The 15,732-nt window shown below is 30.0% G+C and overlaps 1 protein-coding gene across 2 annotated transcripts in view; it reads left to right on the top strand.

Moving 5' to 3' along the window:
• The first annotated feature begins 7,206 nt into the window (after positions 1-7,206).
• The window catches only part of LOC132923869 (hemicentin-1-like), a 242,964-nt gene continuing 234,438 nt past the window's right edge, over positions 7,207-15,732 (top strand). For both annotated transcript variants that reach the window (XM_060987849.1, XM_060987850.1), the window contains exon 1: positions 7,207-7,346. The gene's annotated coding sequence lies outside the window, so the exon portion shown is untranslated. The remainder of the gene's footprint in view (positions 7,347-15,732) is intronic.

Below are 15,732 nucleotides of genomic sequence, written 5' to 3'. Positions count from 1 at the left end.
ATTTGGAATATTTCCATCGCATTGAATTAATCGAAACGAAATCATATTATTGAATCATTTCAAAACACAATTTCTTGCGTTTCGTTTCTTTTAACTTTAAGACACTCACTTCGTGACACATGCGAACCAGTTTTAAAACGTATGCCCCAATATTTGCGCCACCCAGAGAAAGGCGCATGCTATTCAAAAGCTATTTTCGTAATTTCCTTTCGGGCGACATCGATCGAGTCCCGCGATCCGCGATCTGCCGCCCGCGAGTAATATCAATCGATTCTATCCCATTCCTCCTGAGGACTATATAATATTATTGTGTAGGTCTAACAATCCCGGTAACCTCCCAATAACGACTACGCGGGCGTACCGTTCTTATGTCGTATTTTTACACATCACACTTTAGCGTAATTTCCGTGGCGTTCGTAACGACAGTTTTCCCAAACGGACTCAGATGCGTTTAAAATAACACGTATAGGTAGTTAACGTCGCGGGTACACGACGTGACGGAATAAAAACAAATATAATTATATCATCATAATATATATTATATATAATAAACAACAGACGTTACAAAATCGCGACGACGACGACGACGTGACGACAATAACGTCGCGTACACGCGTGCGCAGCAGTAGTCGTTGCAGACGTATCGTTTGGCGGCCGCCGGGACGTGGTGCGCGTCGTCCACCGGAAACATATATATATATATTATTATTATATTGTTGTCACTCGTCGTCCGGCGACGGGCTGGTGCTGCCGACGTACGCGACGACCACCACGGGCGTAGTGTCGCCGCCGTCGCCGCCCGAGCAGTCGGCCGAGCCGCCCGGGCCGCCGGTGCCGCTGTACGACTGCGCGCCGAACCGGGCGGCCACCTCGGCCAGGTGGCCGGCCGGTTCGATTTTCACGGCCATTTCGGCGGCCTCGACGGCGCCGGCGTGCTTGCAGTACGCCTCGGCCGCGGCCAGGTCGTAGGCGGCGCGGGCGGCGCCGTCGTCGCGGCCGTCGCCGCCCGTGGCCGCGGTCATCCAGTGCTCCAGGTCGAGGCCGAACAGCGCGGAGTTGATGGCGCCGGGCTTGCGGGGCTTGCACGACTTGAACGGCGGCAGCGCGTCCGTCAGGTGCTTGACGTCGCCTTCCGCGGCCGCACCGCCGGCGCCGTCCTTCCGTTGCCTGAGCATCGCGGCCGTCAGCAGCCGGTCGGCGCGCTTTATCGGCGAGTTGCACAGCGACGCCGGGTCGTGGCAGTAGTCGTGCGCTGCGGCCGGCGTGGCCGGCGCGGCCGTCCCGTCGGCGGGCGACGGCGTCAGTAGACACTCGCAGTGACCGCGCTCCGCCTCGTGCGGCCCGTACGCGTGGCCGGCGCCGTCGGCCGGACAGCACGCGTCGCCGCGCGAATTGAACATCCGGTCGTACAGCTTGGTCAGCGCCTCGAATTCCGGGTCGTCTTCCGGGATTTCCTCGCAGCTGACCGCTTCCTTGCACGGACCGCACGACATGGCGTTGTAGACGGGCGGGCGGTGGAAAAGGAAAAGAAAAACAAAATCAATACGTCAACGACACGACGATTTATTTTAATTCTTTCGTCTGTATAAGCTATCGATTTCACGACTGACTGCGACGACGATGACCACGACGATGGTCTGATAATATTGTTACGATATTAAACTGTATTGTGTCGATATTGTTTGCGGTCGTCGTTATTCGGGTTTCCACGACTACCCACCGCGCAGCTTGTTGTCTGCACGCCGTGACGATTAATTTTATAAAATTAATTATATTGCTGGCGATCAAAATTTAAATATAAATATAATGCAGCAACACTGGTTTTCTTTAATGTTATCGACGTTTTTGGACGCGTATAGCTTTCGACGAACCAATGTAATGCGAGAATTAATTTCAATATCGAAATCGAATTTTCAACGAATAGTTAGAATATTATATAGTCATAGGGGGGTATATAAGTATTTGTAATACGTACTGCAATTTTCCGAAGACGATCGAATTATCCTATTAGTTTTTGATATTGTATTACGGTTATCTGGACGACTTAATGCATCCGGGTTGGGTGATAACGGTTCGGCTCCGCGATTGATGATTAAAAAATGTAATCAGCATATAAAAGAAGTAAAAAAAAACTCAATAAAATACTAACAATAATATTAATGGGTAAATAATAAAAATACAATTTTTATTATTATGTAAAAATGAAATTTTCCAAAATCGATAATGGCACTTTTTAAATAATCACCTAATAGCTTTCCTTATAATATGTTAAGTTTCATATTATGTCATTATAATAAATTAATATCCATTTTTGGTACATACTATTTAATATTAATAGTTGCGTTCTACACTTGGAGCTTATTGCATATAATATTACTTTGCATTCATGTGATATAAAACCGCTTGTTTAAATTACAATTGCATTAGTGCATTGTAATGTCGCTTCGGATTACTCATATAGAATATACATTCATTATTGTATGACACGTATGACGTATGTTAGATCAGCATGAGAAACGGTTTTCATGATTTATATGCCCCGCGAGTATTTACAACAGGTGACAAACTGTATATTATGTAGGTTTATTTTATTTGTATAAGCTCTAGCAGTCTGCGAATTCGTTTTATTTTTGGAAATAATATTATTTTCAATATTTTAGCCTGTACATTAGAATTATAGCATTTTATTTTGAAAGTATACAAACATTTTATTACAGTAAAATTGTTCTATAAACAATTCAATACTATATAAAATATATAATTTAGTCTCGATCGTTCTGCACTCTAATCAATCGAATGATTGAAATGCTCTGTTAAAACCCATTATATTGATTTAAATAACTAAATATTCTTAGTTTGGAAAGAGAAAAAATATTTCATGTTTAAAAGAACGCTTCTGAGAATACAAATCACAATAGAGTTAAAGATTGCATCTTTTGTCTACTTCCTGCATCACTATACATTTATCTGTACATAATAAACATGGTCGCCGTTTGGGTACCGCTATGATTTCGTGGTAATTGAAAATTTCAAAATTAGTATTTTTGTATATAATTTGTATGTCCATAGATTGCATAATTTATTTTTGTTATAAATTATTATTCACGGTTAATTCTCAATAACTTGAATTTCATGTGAGATAAAAACAAAAACGACTTTCAACTCGAAAATTGTATGAGTAGTACACCATTACTTAATGTATTAATGGATCTTCAAAGGTTAAAAAAAAAATCACTTCTTTGCGACGACTCGACTGTATAGTTATGTTTTAATTTTCTTAATTTATACATAAAATAGCTACATCTATTATAATTAATTATAGGTATAAATGGTATAATGTATTACGGTGTGCTTGATAATATAGTCAACACACACATTTTTACGAATGCTTCAATCCATAAACATACGTTTTTAGTTGATTATTTTAATTAATGAACTTTTTGTATAAATCATTGTCTCAATAAAATTATTAAAATTACATATTATTATGTTATTTTAATAATGCATTTTAATAATATGTACAACGCTGAGCACACGTCATTACAAATCAACTATATAGGTATAGGAGCGCTATATTTGCGAGTCCAATTTTCAATTTTTTTTAATAAATATTTTTCAATATTTTTAACGTAATTGCTAAATAAATTTCAAATACGTTGATATATCATTGAATTCAAATTTAACACATTAATTACAGTAACTTACTTGGGACAACTTTAATTGTAAAGCAGAGCCATTTACCAACCTTTTAATTCTCATTTTAATAGTCTCTGTAATTTAATTATTAGTTTATAAAAGAAAGAACAAAAATGAAGATGAAACTCGATTATTTTTTTAACATTAGAAAAGTGATTTAAAATTTAGATTTAATTTTTAAAATATAAAATATACGTTCTTTAAAAATAGAAGTTTTGTAAAAAAAAAAAATTAATAAAATTCTTTTGTTAAAATTTCTCGGGTTTTCTTAACGAATGACTCGATCTACTATTATAGTCTGGTTTTTTGTAAATGTTCGTTCAACAGTAAATGCATGGTTCAAAGAGTTATTGAAAGGTTCTATTGATGTATGGGGGTACATTTGAACAATGTGAATTATTTTTTAAAACATATTATACTATTAAAACTATATACTATAAAGGCCTTGGATTCCGGAGTTCCAGACGACTCTTGGTAAAGAGACGTCACAGTTTCGTGATTTTTTTTTCTTCAAAAAAGTCCTATATCATAATAAACGAGAGGACGAAATAATAATGTCAACATTTATCTCACCGTCCACTTTACGTACAATACTCGTAATATAATTAAATTATGTACCTACTATGATTCTAAAATTGTAGGCACTATGCAATTTCTTAGATATAATTAATTATACCTAATGTAACGGACTACGGAAAAGGATGGCTTCATAATTAAAAATAAATTATACACTACGGCATTTGGAAAATGTTAACTGTTTTATTTCTCATACAAAATCATACAACTATCGTCCAATTCGATTAAATAATCGCTAATAATTAAATCGTAATTCCTAACATTGTAATAATAATAATAATCGACCGCAGGTTGGTCGTTCGACACTCACATCACGCACACGCATCGTAAATAAATATAATCCTATGTGGGATATGATCGGTTGGATCGATAAGGACGACCGTCAGTATCCGCAGCACTATAATAAAATAAAATAAATCGCCCACTAATAAGTATTTATTAGCCTAACTTTAAATTTTAAATAAGTAATAAATAATTTGTCAAATATTTAATAATATTGAAGTATTTATAAAAATAATTCTACTGTAGATAATGATAAATATGGGTGTGGCCCGTTTCGCCAAAAATCATCCTTACCCGTTTCCTCCAGACACTCGATTCCAATAAAGCCATTTTAGTCGTTTTAAAATTAAGTCGGAAATGGTTTTAAAATAATATTTGTGTTTCATTTATCGTATTCCAGAAAAACCACGATGAAGCTAAAGACAATATTTATTATTTAGACTTGTATTTGTTGCGATCACAATGATCACGTCATACTATCTTTCAATGACATATACAGACCTTTTTATCTCGCTATAAATTCAATGACACGATAGTCGACTGTTATGAAGGAATTTCCACATTAATATATTAGTTAATTACATGACGAAATATAAGTTAGTATAGTCGCTAGTAATGAAGTTTCGAGTTGTGGAAAATTTGTAATTTAAAATATTTGCGGAAAGCAATATTCAACGTTGTCTATGTTATTTACAAAAAAAAAGTAAGCTAAATAAAGAAATGGTGGTTATTAATAAATATAATCACTATTTCGTTTCGAAGAATTTAAGCACGGATAAAATTCGTTGACGGTGCGTGAAATAACGTAGGTTTTCAGCTACTTTTTACACGTCCAACTCTAAAGTGGTGAATGAAGAGGATATTTTAAACACTAATCAGTTTCATGATCATAATTTGTATGGTAATAAACTTTTTACTACAGTTGTAGTAAAACACAATAATATATTGTTATCTTATTCAAAATTTATTACAAACTTAATTTTAAAACGATTAAAATGGCATTGTTCGATACTGGTATCTGGACAAAACGGGTCCCTCCTTATAATATAATTATTGGTTGGTTATCATGTTGCCTTACCTACGAAATAAAGTTGTACAATTAAATAATCCAATGATAGAGCTTATACAATGGAAATACAACCAAAGAATAATACTTTTTTGTATGAGTAAAATAAGAATTATTTTTGAAGTCATATTATTATATTATTAATCATAATACATGGACATGTAATTTTCACATTTCACTGATTACGAATTTAATTAAAATAAAAATAGTTGATTTTTAAAAATATATAACAAGGCACTTGATATCTATTTTTAGAACGTTTTATTTTTAAGAATATGCTTGTATTTTAAAAGAAATATTTTTCTTTATAAGTTTAAATGAAAACTTTCTTGAAAATGATGTTGTTGACGAAAAAATATGTATCATACATGATATTATTTTAAACTATTAAACTAAAAAAACAAAAACTAATTATTGATTAAGAATAATTCTTATATAAGTAAAATATTTATGAGTGGCCTCACAAAAATGAAAGGGAAGTGTATTGAGTTATGACCATATAATTGTTATTATCTCCGTTGTGTATTCACCTCATGAACCTTCCTATGATATGATACATTAGAAATATATTTTCAATTTTTGTTATTTCTATCATACAACATACATTATATATGTATATATAGAATGATTCAATTATTCATTAAGCATGATCATTCCATTATTTATTTGATGATAAAATTTTAATTTTCTTAATTCATAAATACACTTAAAGACCATATTTTTTCAAATAAGATTTGAGACTAAAAAAAAAATGTTTTTAAAAATCGTTTTACAAAAACATAAAACAGAATATGTAATAGTTATTGGAATTTATTTTTAAAAACATACATTTACATATCCACGGATTAAAATAATATTTTAAAGTAATGCGTTATTGAAGAAATATAAGTGAGCACGCATGATGCAAATCACCCTCAGTATAATATTATTATACAAACGTAAACAAATTTTTAAACATTTTTCGCAGTGATAATGTTATTTTTTTTCTACACCGCGAAGGCGCAATAAATCGTTAAGCATAATACATATTGTTATAAACGCGTACGGCGGCGTCGGGACACATTTGCAGACACGTTTTCAGAAAAATAATAAACGATAAATAATAAACACGCATTCGAGTGCAAGAAATCAACGCGTTACACACCGTTGTTATTTTACTTTTTCGTAACTGTACCGCCCCGTGATGCCACTCCGCACTCGACGTGTATCGGAAGTATATCGGAAGTAAATAAATACATTTATATATATATATATATATTATACTTAGAGCTGTGTGGTATCCGTTCGCTATACTTGTGAACGTACAGTAACAACGTCTAACAGACATTATAATATATATACATATAATATATATATATATATATTATAATATAAATAAAATTCACGCAGACGTCGTCGTCGTCGTCGAGCTGTTAAAACGTATACCGTAAGCTCTGGGACGGCGGTGGCGGAGGGTGAAACTCGCGTACCTACCCTTAAATCCTTATACGTCATATATTATACGGCCGCGGCACATACAACCCGCCACCGTATGGCGCTGCCGATTCAAACTTTAAACGGCCGCGCCGCCCGACGAAAGCAGTGTCAGCCGAACACGACGGGCGGCCAGTCGTAGCCGACCGGAAGTGTTGTACGCTGCCGCCACCGTCGCCATAATACCATTCGGAGGTCCCGCGAGCAGCACGTGCCGCGAAGTCCGCGTGTTCACGATCGTCTTCAGCGAGTGGTGAGTACTTCCGTGCTTTATTAATACGAGCCATATTGTCGTTATTGGGTAGGACAATATTATTATAATAGTACGTACGAATAACACGAGCACGAACAATATATATTTTAATATAAATGTCGTCGACAATAATAATAATAAAAATAATACAAATTTCGATTACGATAATCATAATATTAATATTTTTCGTTTTGGCGAGGGGAGAGGGATGAATTCAAATTGAGTCCCAAAACTAAAACTTAAAAAAAAAAAATGATTATAAAAACTTTTTGAATTCCCCTTAAAGGCGTTGACTATAACTGTTTCAGTGAAACATTTTCCTTTTTGTTTTTGCCCTTTACAACGATATCGTAAAGAACATAGACTTGGAACAGTTGTCCATACTTTAATTTTAAAATATGTATGATTAAAAATGTGGTTTCGTCGTCACGAAAGTCAGGACTTAATTCAGACATACTATAGTAATACGTAATCAGGATTCAACTAGGAAAATTTAAATATTGTGTAATTTTGAGGGACACAATTCGAATATACCGCGATTATAATAATGTTAATTCGATCCCAAACCCGTATATTGGTGGTAACTGGTAAGGAAAAAAATCCTCTATTTAAAAATAGATCATATAGGTTTTCAGTATATAATATTATGTCAATATATCATTATATAGTATGTATGTTATGCATTCAAATAAATAGGTCGTACAAAGTAAAGATTCCGATTTTGTGCACTAGTTCATAACGAAATTGTATAAATTATGTAGATCAACAAGAAGAAAAAATAATACATTTTTATTTGTAAGTTTTGTAATAAACTCGTGTGTGATTATTGTATCGAAACTTCCGAGAAAAAATTTAATTTGTTTTAATATTCGTTTAAAACTATAATCTAGCCGTATTTAAGAATTATATTAGTTTTGGAGCAAAGCGATGAATATATTCAATATACTTATTGGTTAAATTATTTTCACTGTGATATTATGATTAAAGCTATGAAAGTATTTGCTTACCAACAGAATATTATTTTTAACCATTTTTTTTTGTGTCCATTTTAGAGAATTAAAATTTTTCAATTTTCCTGACTTAACCTTGAGGTGGTTTTGAGTATAGGAAATTATATTTAGGTTTTAATAATGAGTTTATGTATAATTTAATTTTGTATAAAACTAACAAAAATAGCAAATATTTTTATGATTGATAATGTATATAATTATAAATTTAAATTAATTTAACTTAAAAATTGTATGCAAGATACCTCATAAATTGTTCTTAATGGAATTAAAAAAAACATATTAAATGTAGGTAAATTTAGTACATTATTTTTTTATGAACGCTTGAAATTTAAATTTTTAAAAAATTAGATATTCTAACATAAAAATAAATAACAATTAAAAATTCTCCGTGAAAATTTTTTGCTATTTTATAACATGTTAGATATTCCAAAATATTATCCATATAAATTCGAAACATTAAACTATTACTTAAATATTATCATTTTCCGTACACCATTAAACTGTCTTAATATTTAGACTAATTTTAAGCTGTTTATATCACGAACCTATTAATACCATTCTACTGTACGTCAGAATTGCAGACTTACAGGTTACATAATAACAATAATACACAGTAAAATATTATGATCGTTAATAATATATAAACGATGTTTTTCGAAAAAAAACTGTTAGTCGTTTCCGCTCAAAATCGTTTTTCGTATGTTACGATTTATCATTGAATTCAAATTAAACTTATCCATTAATGCGTTCAACTCAATATCGCGAGTTATAATCGAAACCTACTATACAGCAGAGCAATCGGACTTCCAAAGTCAATAGTTTTTTTCTTTACCTGTTTTCACCTGTATGTTAACAATAAATCAGTAAAAATGCAATCGTCATAATATTTGTAGAGCGTAGTTTTATGTTATTATAAATAATATATATATTAGACTTTCTGTAGCGTAATATAATTATACTTGAAATCATGTTCACGGAACATCAATTTTATTAAAAGACACATCGAGATGACGAGATGACTTACGTATCACATTATGCAGGCTCCAATAATTAGTTTGATTTTTAAGACTGTGCCATATGGAGTTCGGGGTGTCACTTCTCGACTTTTGTACATCGCATAACAGTTACTGGATGTGATCCCGTAGTCTTACGTTTTATATAACCTTACCATATTGCCTTTATGGAGAGTATATAATTATATAATTGTATACTATTATGTCTGCCGAGGATCGCGATTTGTGGGTATACTTATTACATTTCAAGAGCGATCGTGATCGTAACCGTTGATGTTTGAATATTTTAAATTAATTCGGTTTTTAGTGCATGATGGAAGTACGAATTTGTACACATTAGTATTGATTTTTTTCTAAGATGAACTTTAAACATGCAATATAAAAAATAAGTATACAAGCAAACAATTAACCTTTTCAATCTAAAGAAAAGAGAAAAACTGTTTAATATTACAATTTAATGTGGTAATGTTATTCATAATTTCGTTATTTCTACGCTGGCACGCTGCAATATATCTTATTATAACATCATTGTGAATATTTTGATCTCAGAGATTGGTTGGTAATTTCCGTTTTAACGGCTTCGCGCGTAGGATCTACTATATGAGCACCTATATATTTTATTATTGTTTAATATTTCTGCAAAGCAGTTAAGCTACGACACTCGATCAATATACACAGATGTATTAACATTTTGTCTTTTAACTTTATCTCCGAGCATTTGTACCTACGCAATTTCGTGTCGGTTGAAATAATTGATTTACACATTCCACGAGAATAATATTATCGTGACGGTGACCACCTCGAGATTCCGGCAGATCGGTAACGTAATAGTTATAGACGTATTAGTGACAAATTCGATATTATAAAATATAAAACATAATAATATATTAAGCAAAGTGTTCCAGTAACGTTTCCGTGTCAGGGACGTGGCCAGTACGCCCACAGCGGGAAAGACAAAAACGAACGTTAACTTAAACGAATGACGATCACTCGTCGTCCCATCAAAATAAGCACAGCAATAAGCGAAACAGAAGTCGTGTGCGTATTCGTGATTGGGGAAAAACTGAAAACGATCGGTTTGCCGCCGGCGTGGATCGTGCTTGCTGCACACGTCGCAAGACCTCTTCCTATATATGCGGTCGGGAAGCGTCGGGCGATGGTTTACCGTGTTGTCAGTGTGTAGCTGCGCGCGTAATGACTAATGAATAGTGATACCGAACGATCGCGTTAATGAACGACCATATAATATACAAACAGACGAATAATATCTTATTGAGTAACATACTCGTATAATAGTATTAACGGTAAACTTTTAATAACTTATTAGATTAAGTAGATAGCTATTTTTTTTTTTTTTTTTGGTTTTTTTCTTTTAGAAAACATTTCAAAACTTTCAAATAGGTAATGTAAGTATACGTTTATAAACACGCGTTTACGAATCAAAATATTGGTGTAGAAATAATACTATCGGAACACAATATTTATGATGTTTTTTTTATAATAAATAATGATGTACTCGCTATCATTAGTTAACACATCGAATAGATAAACATGAAAAAATAATATATAGGATATATTTTATTCAGATTATTGTTATTTAATGTTTTCTATTTCTTTGATGCTTACTTAAGCGTGTAACAAAATGTTACGCCTTATGAAAATAAGTAATAATAATGGTTGTGAACACTGTTGTCTTATCATTATCTTGTCTATTTATCAATAATTAAAACAAAAACTACCCAAGTCGAATATTGATTTAAAATATATTGTATTCACAATATCATATTAATAACGGCTTAATGTAAATGTTGCTATATCGTGGTGCGTTTACTATTATATTGTTATATTTATAAATTATGTACATAAACATATGAATATATCCATTACCCATATTATACTTAATATAAATAATAGTGACCTATCCAATGACGAGATTCTCTCGAAATTTATTACTACGTACAACGACATCGTAGTTTTTCATATATTAATAGTAAAGTGTAATGTAATTTTAATAGTATTATAGTATATTATATTAATAGCTACTTAAATAATAAAAAGGTATTAAAAAAAAATGTCTAACAAAAGTTCAGCATTTACAATAATTTAAGATTCGTATTAAAAAAAACTTTATAATAATCTGATATTTTTGTACATCTCTAAAGGTTTAGAAGATTCCAATTCACCAAATATTAATATAAACTTGATAGAAGTTTTTCCAAATACATTTTCACCTTGAGTCATATTCAAAGGCAATGGTTTGAAAAAAAATGTTAATCTAAAAAAAAGAAACGAAAGAAATCATACATCTGGTGTTCCGAAAGTAATAATCAATCAGTCAATGTAGCTGACAAAACCATTGAAAAATATTAATTCAAAAAAATCACTTGATAAAATTGAATTGGTTAGATTTATTAAAAATAATATTAAATAGGTACCTAAAACATTCAATAACGACTTATTTACATATATATTTAATATAATTTGTATTCTTAATTTATGTAAATAATAAACACAGGTATAGAATAACATAATTTAATTTAGTATTTTAGCAATAGGCATTATTGTTTAAAACTTAAAGTTGTTGTTGAAACTTGAAGTAACCATTTTCAAAATGTTAAAGTCAAGTTTGTGAAAATAATAAGAATATGCTAATGGCTCAGAATAGTTAGAATACAGATTAATCATATAATTTATACCCTATCGTTTTACTTTCAAATTTTAAAACATATAATATAAATACACTAGGATTGTATTACAAAATATATAGTAATATTATTACCGTGCATACATTTAAATATTTAATAATAGTACATACTTTATATTTTTTATAGATAAATAATATGATTAAATTGAGTACAAATAATGTGACCAATAAATTATAAAGATTAATTATAAATTAAAAACTAATAACGAAGATTAATAAATGATTATATTATTATATAAATTAGTTCAAAAAAACATAATAGTAAAATAAATTATTACGTTATTAAAACTTTCTTACCGGTTTAATAAGCTCAAGTCTCAACCATTTGAATAAAATTATTTTTTTTTTTTACTTTGTATGTCATTTAGATTCTTAGACTATTGAAAACATTTTCTCTTGTCATTGGAAAATAATAACAATTGTTTCCTACTGTTACTGAACACAAATTGAACAAAATAATTCATATAATTCCATATCTTAGAACTTATATTTTTTTACATTTGGGTCTGTTCTTGGAAATATTAACAAGGTGTTTCAAGTATTTAATAATACATTTTGTAGTTTTCGTACTATCAAAATGTTTTATTCAACTATTTAGGATTATAATGCAATATAAGTTCTTCGTGACTGTTTGATTAAATATTAATTTATATAAAATAATTTTAATTTTATATACTGTAAATATAGATTTTGATTGAATAAAAATTACCTAAATAAATATTTTGTACGATAATAGTTGATTCTTGATCATAGGATTGAGAAATAAAGACGTAGTTGAATGAATCATATATATTATATTAAACCAAATTGTTTTGAATGTTCTTTTTTCATACAAAAAAGTTGACCAACAGTGTGTACCTTATAAGATTTACCTTTACCTCTTGTGCATTCAATTAATAATATTTAGGCAATATATGTATCACAATATATAATATTACTGCTGCTCATGAGATTAATACATAATGACTAAAAATTGTTCATCTGACTCCATTTGTCACCTCACAGATTAATAATAAAATATGCTCTTGACGAACAAAAGCGCTTAATAATACAGTTTGGTTGACACAAAAAAAAAAAAAAAGGCGAGTAAAAACATTTAATGGAATTGTATGTATTCAATATAAATAGATATTGAAATTTCATATTTAACAAATTCGTTCTTTCTTTGTATTTTGTTTTGTTTCTTTTGAATAAAAAGATTTTCGATTGAAAAAATATAGATTAAACAAAAAACTTAAAATTGGAATAAATTTTAGATTGTAATTGTAGATTTTAGTAAATTTTTTGATACCTGAAAAGTTGTTGTTGTAACAATAAATAAATACATTACATAAACACAATTATTAAATTAGGAAACACTGATACAAATTTATTTTTATGGAATTTCTCCACTGCTCTAGGGATTGCACAAGTTACATTGGACTGCTAATACTGCGTCTAATGGTTAATCCGGCACTGATGATATTGTACATTGTACATACTATACTCGTACCAATATACATTATATAATAATATATAATATATATATATATATATATATATACGACTTATACGTATCTATTTTAGAGATATTTTCAAGTGATTTTTCGATCAAATTAGTTGGTTCTGTCAATGTACACAACAAAAATAAATATTATATACTAACTGATAATTAAGTTAGTTATATCTTAGGTAATTTTATTTGTTAATGGTGTATTATGTAATCCTTATGTGTTAAAAAACCTGTGATCGGCTCTCAATATCGACTGATGTTAATGGTTATTTCAAATAAATAAATAACAATTATATTTGTTTTTTGACAACCGTATTATTACTCGTATACAATTAATTTCAATTGGATTTTTTTTTTAAAAACAATAAGTAACATTTTTATTTTTCGGTTTAAAAACTTTTGATGTGTATACAAAAGTAAAAGTGGACACTTTACATGTTGAATACAGCTAACAAGAATGGATTAGTGTATTTACCTACTCTTAATGAGTTAACTATTAATTTATTTTTTCTTCCGGTGCTGTGAACCACATAAGGTACAGAAAAAAGTTTAAAAAAAAAAAATATGTGGTGTAGTTCAAACCTTAAAAGTGTATTAATTGTTTGAATAGTAACATATTATTACGATATGATATATGTGAGTAAATCATTAGTTATATCAATTTTTTTCTGGAAAAAAAATCATCTAAAAATTTAATTTTCTTTAAATTTTGAGCGGATTTATTTATAATCGGTAATTAACTCAGAAGTTAATAATGTAACTGATAATTTCTACTTAGAATCACTTTTTAGAAATATTTATTATTGAATTCAAATTTTACATAGTAACTTACTCATTGATGAGATACACTCATATTTACTATGTTACTAAACAGTAGACCAATTACGCCGTTTTTTTATTTTATTTTTTACTTTAATTTTCCAATTGTACTTCAATAATTTATATTTTTTTCTGAATATATATTTTACGTATTCGTAATATGTTTGTGAGAATATTTTCGGTAAGTATAAGTAAAATTCATCAAATGCGTTTTCAAAATATTTCTAGAGAAAAAAATGTTTATTCAATTATTTTAAATCGGCGCAGCAATGTAAAACAGTTTTATTTTTTAACGAAATCTGAATATGAAAATTAGATTTCATATTAAAATAATAAGATAGTGATTTTTTTTTATAGTTAGTAACGTGTAATCAATATAGTCTGCTACTTGTAGTCACTGATTACTACATTAATATAGGTATTTGCCTACATTAATTATTTCTAAATTCGTGTCAGGTCTATCATAATCATTTGCCATCCGATCACAGTTTGTCTTTTTAGTTTGACTATTAATATTCAATACAGATATTCTAAAGATAATTCAATACTGGTAATACTGTTCAGAAATTGTACAGGTCAAATAGTGTTTTTAAGGTTTGAAATTATGATTTCTTATACAATTCCTAATGTACCTAATGTAGGTATAATATATTACATAAGTATTCAACTATGTATTTTTATATACGAACAAATTATTATAACAGTCTAAATAGTTCTCAATTCTTATTACAATTTTAAAAACATTCTACTCTTTTTAAATTTTAATCTATTATAATTTATTCAAATATAGCCGCATAGATAAAATAAATATAGAATAATTTATTTAACATATTTTTTTATTTATGTTATATGCGTTGAACAAAGGGGCCGTATTTGTATAAAGGAGTAAAACTTGAAATCAATTTATAGTTTCGTTCTGTGCGGTGGCTTACAGAAAAATATGATCAAACCATTTTAACAAACAAAAATAATTTGTAAAATAAGCTTTCACGCTTTATGAATTAGTCAGATTTTGATTATTTTTTTTATTTGGAAATATGAAGATTTTTTATAGGTTTTATTGGACTTTTGAATTTAATTAGAGCACCAGTAGAATTTATTTAAGGATAATTAAAACTGTGTGATTATTTGGAAGATTATTCCTACTTCTGAAAATAGAGTTTGCAAAATCTAAGTACGCATTTCAACTTATATTGATTTATTCTTTACGTATAAAATATCAGTATTTCACAAAGCATGATGATTTTTTTTCTATGGGATATATTTTTCTGTTAAAATGAATCGGAGTCTCCGCACTTATTTTATAAATAATATTATATGTTATTATGCTAAGATATAAACCTAAATG

The sequence above is a fragment of the Rhopalosiphum padi genome, chromosome 3 (assembly GCF_020882245.1).
Source record: "Rhopalosiphum padi isolate XX-2018 chromosome 3, ASM2088224v1, whole genome shotgun sequence".
In the NCBI taxonomy this organism is placed as follows: Eukaryota; Metazoa; Arthropoda; class Insecta; order Hemiptera; family Aphididae; genus Rhopalosiphum; species Rhopalosiphum padi.
The sequence above is the reverse complement of the archived record's forward strand: the minus strand, read 5'-3'. Positions and strand labels throughout refer to the sequence as shown.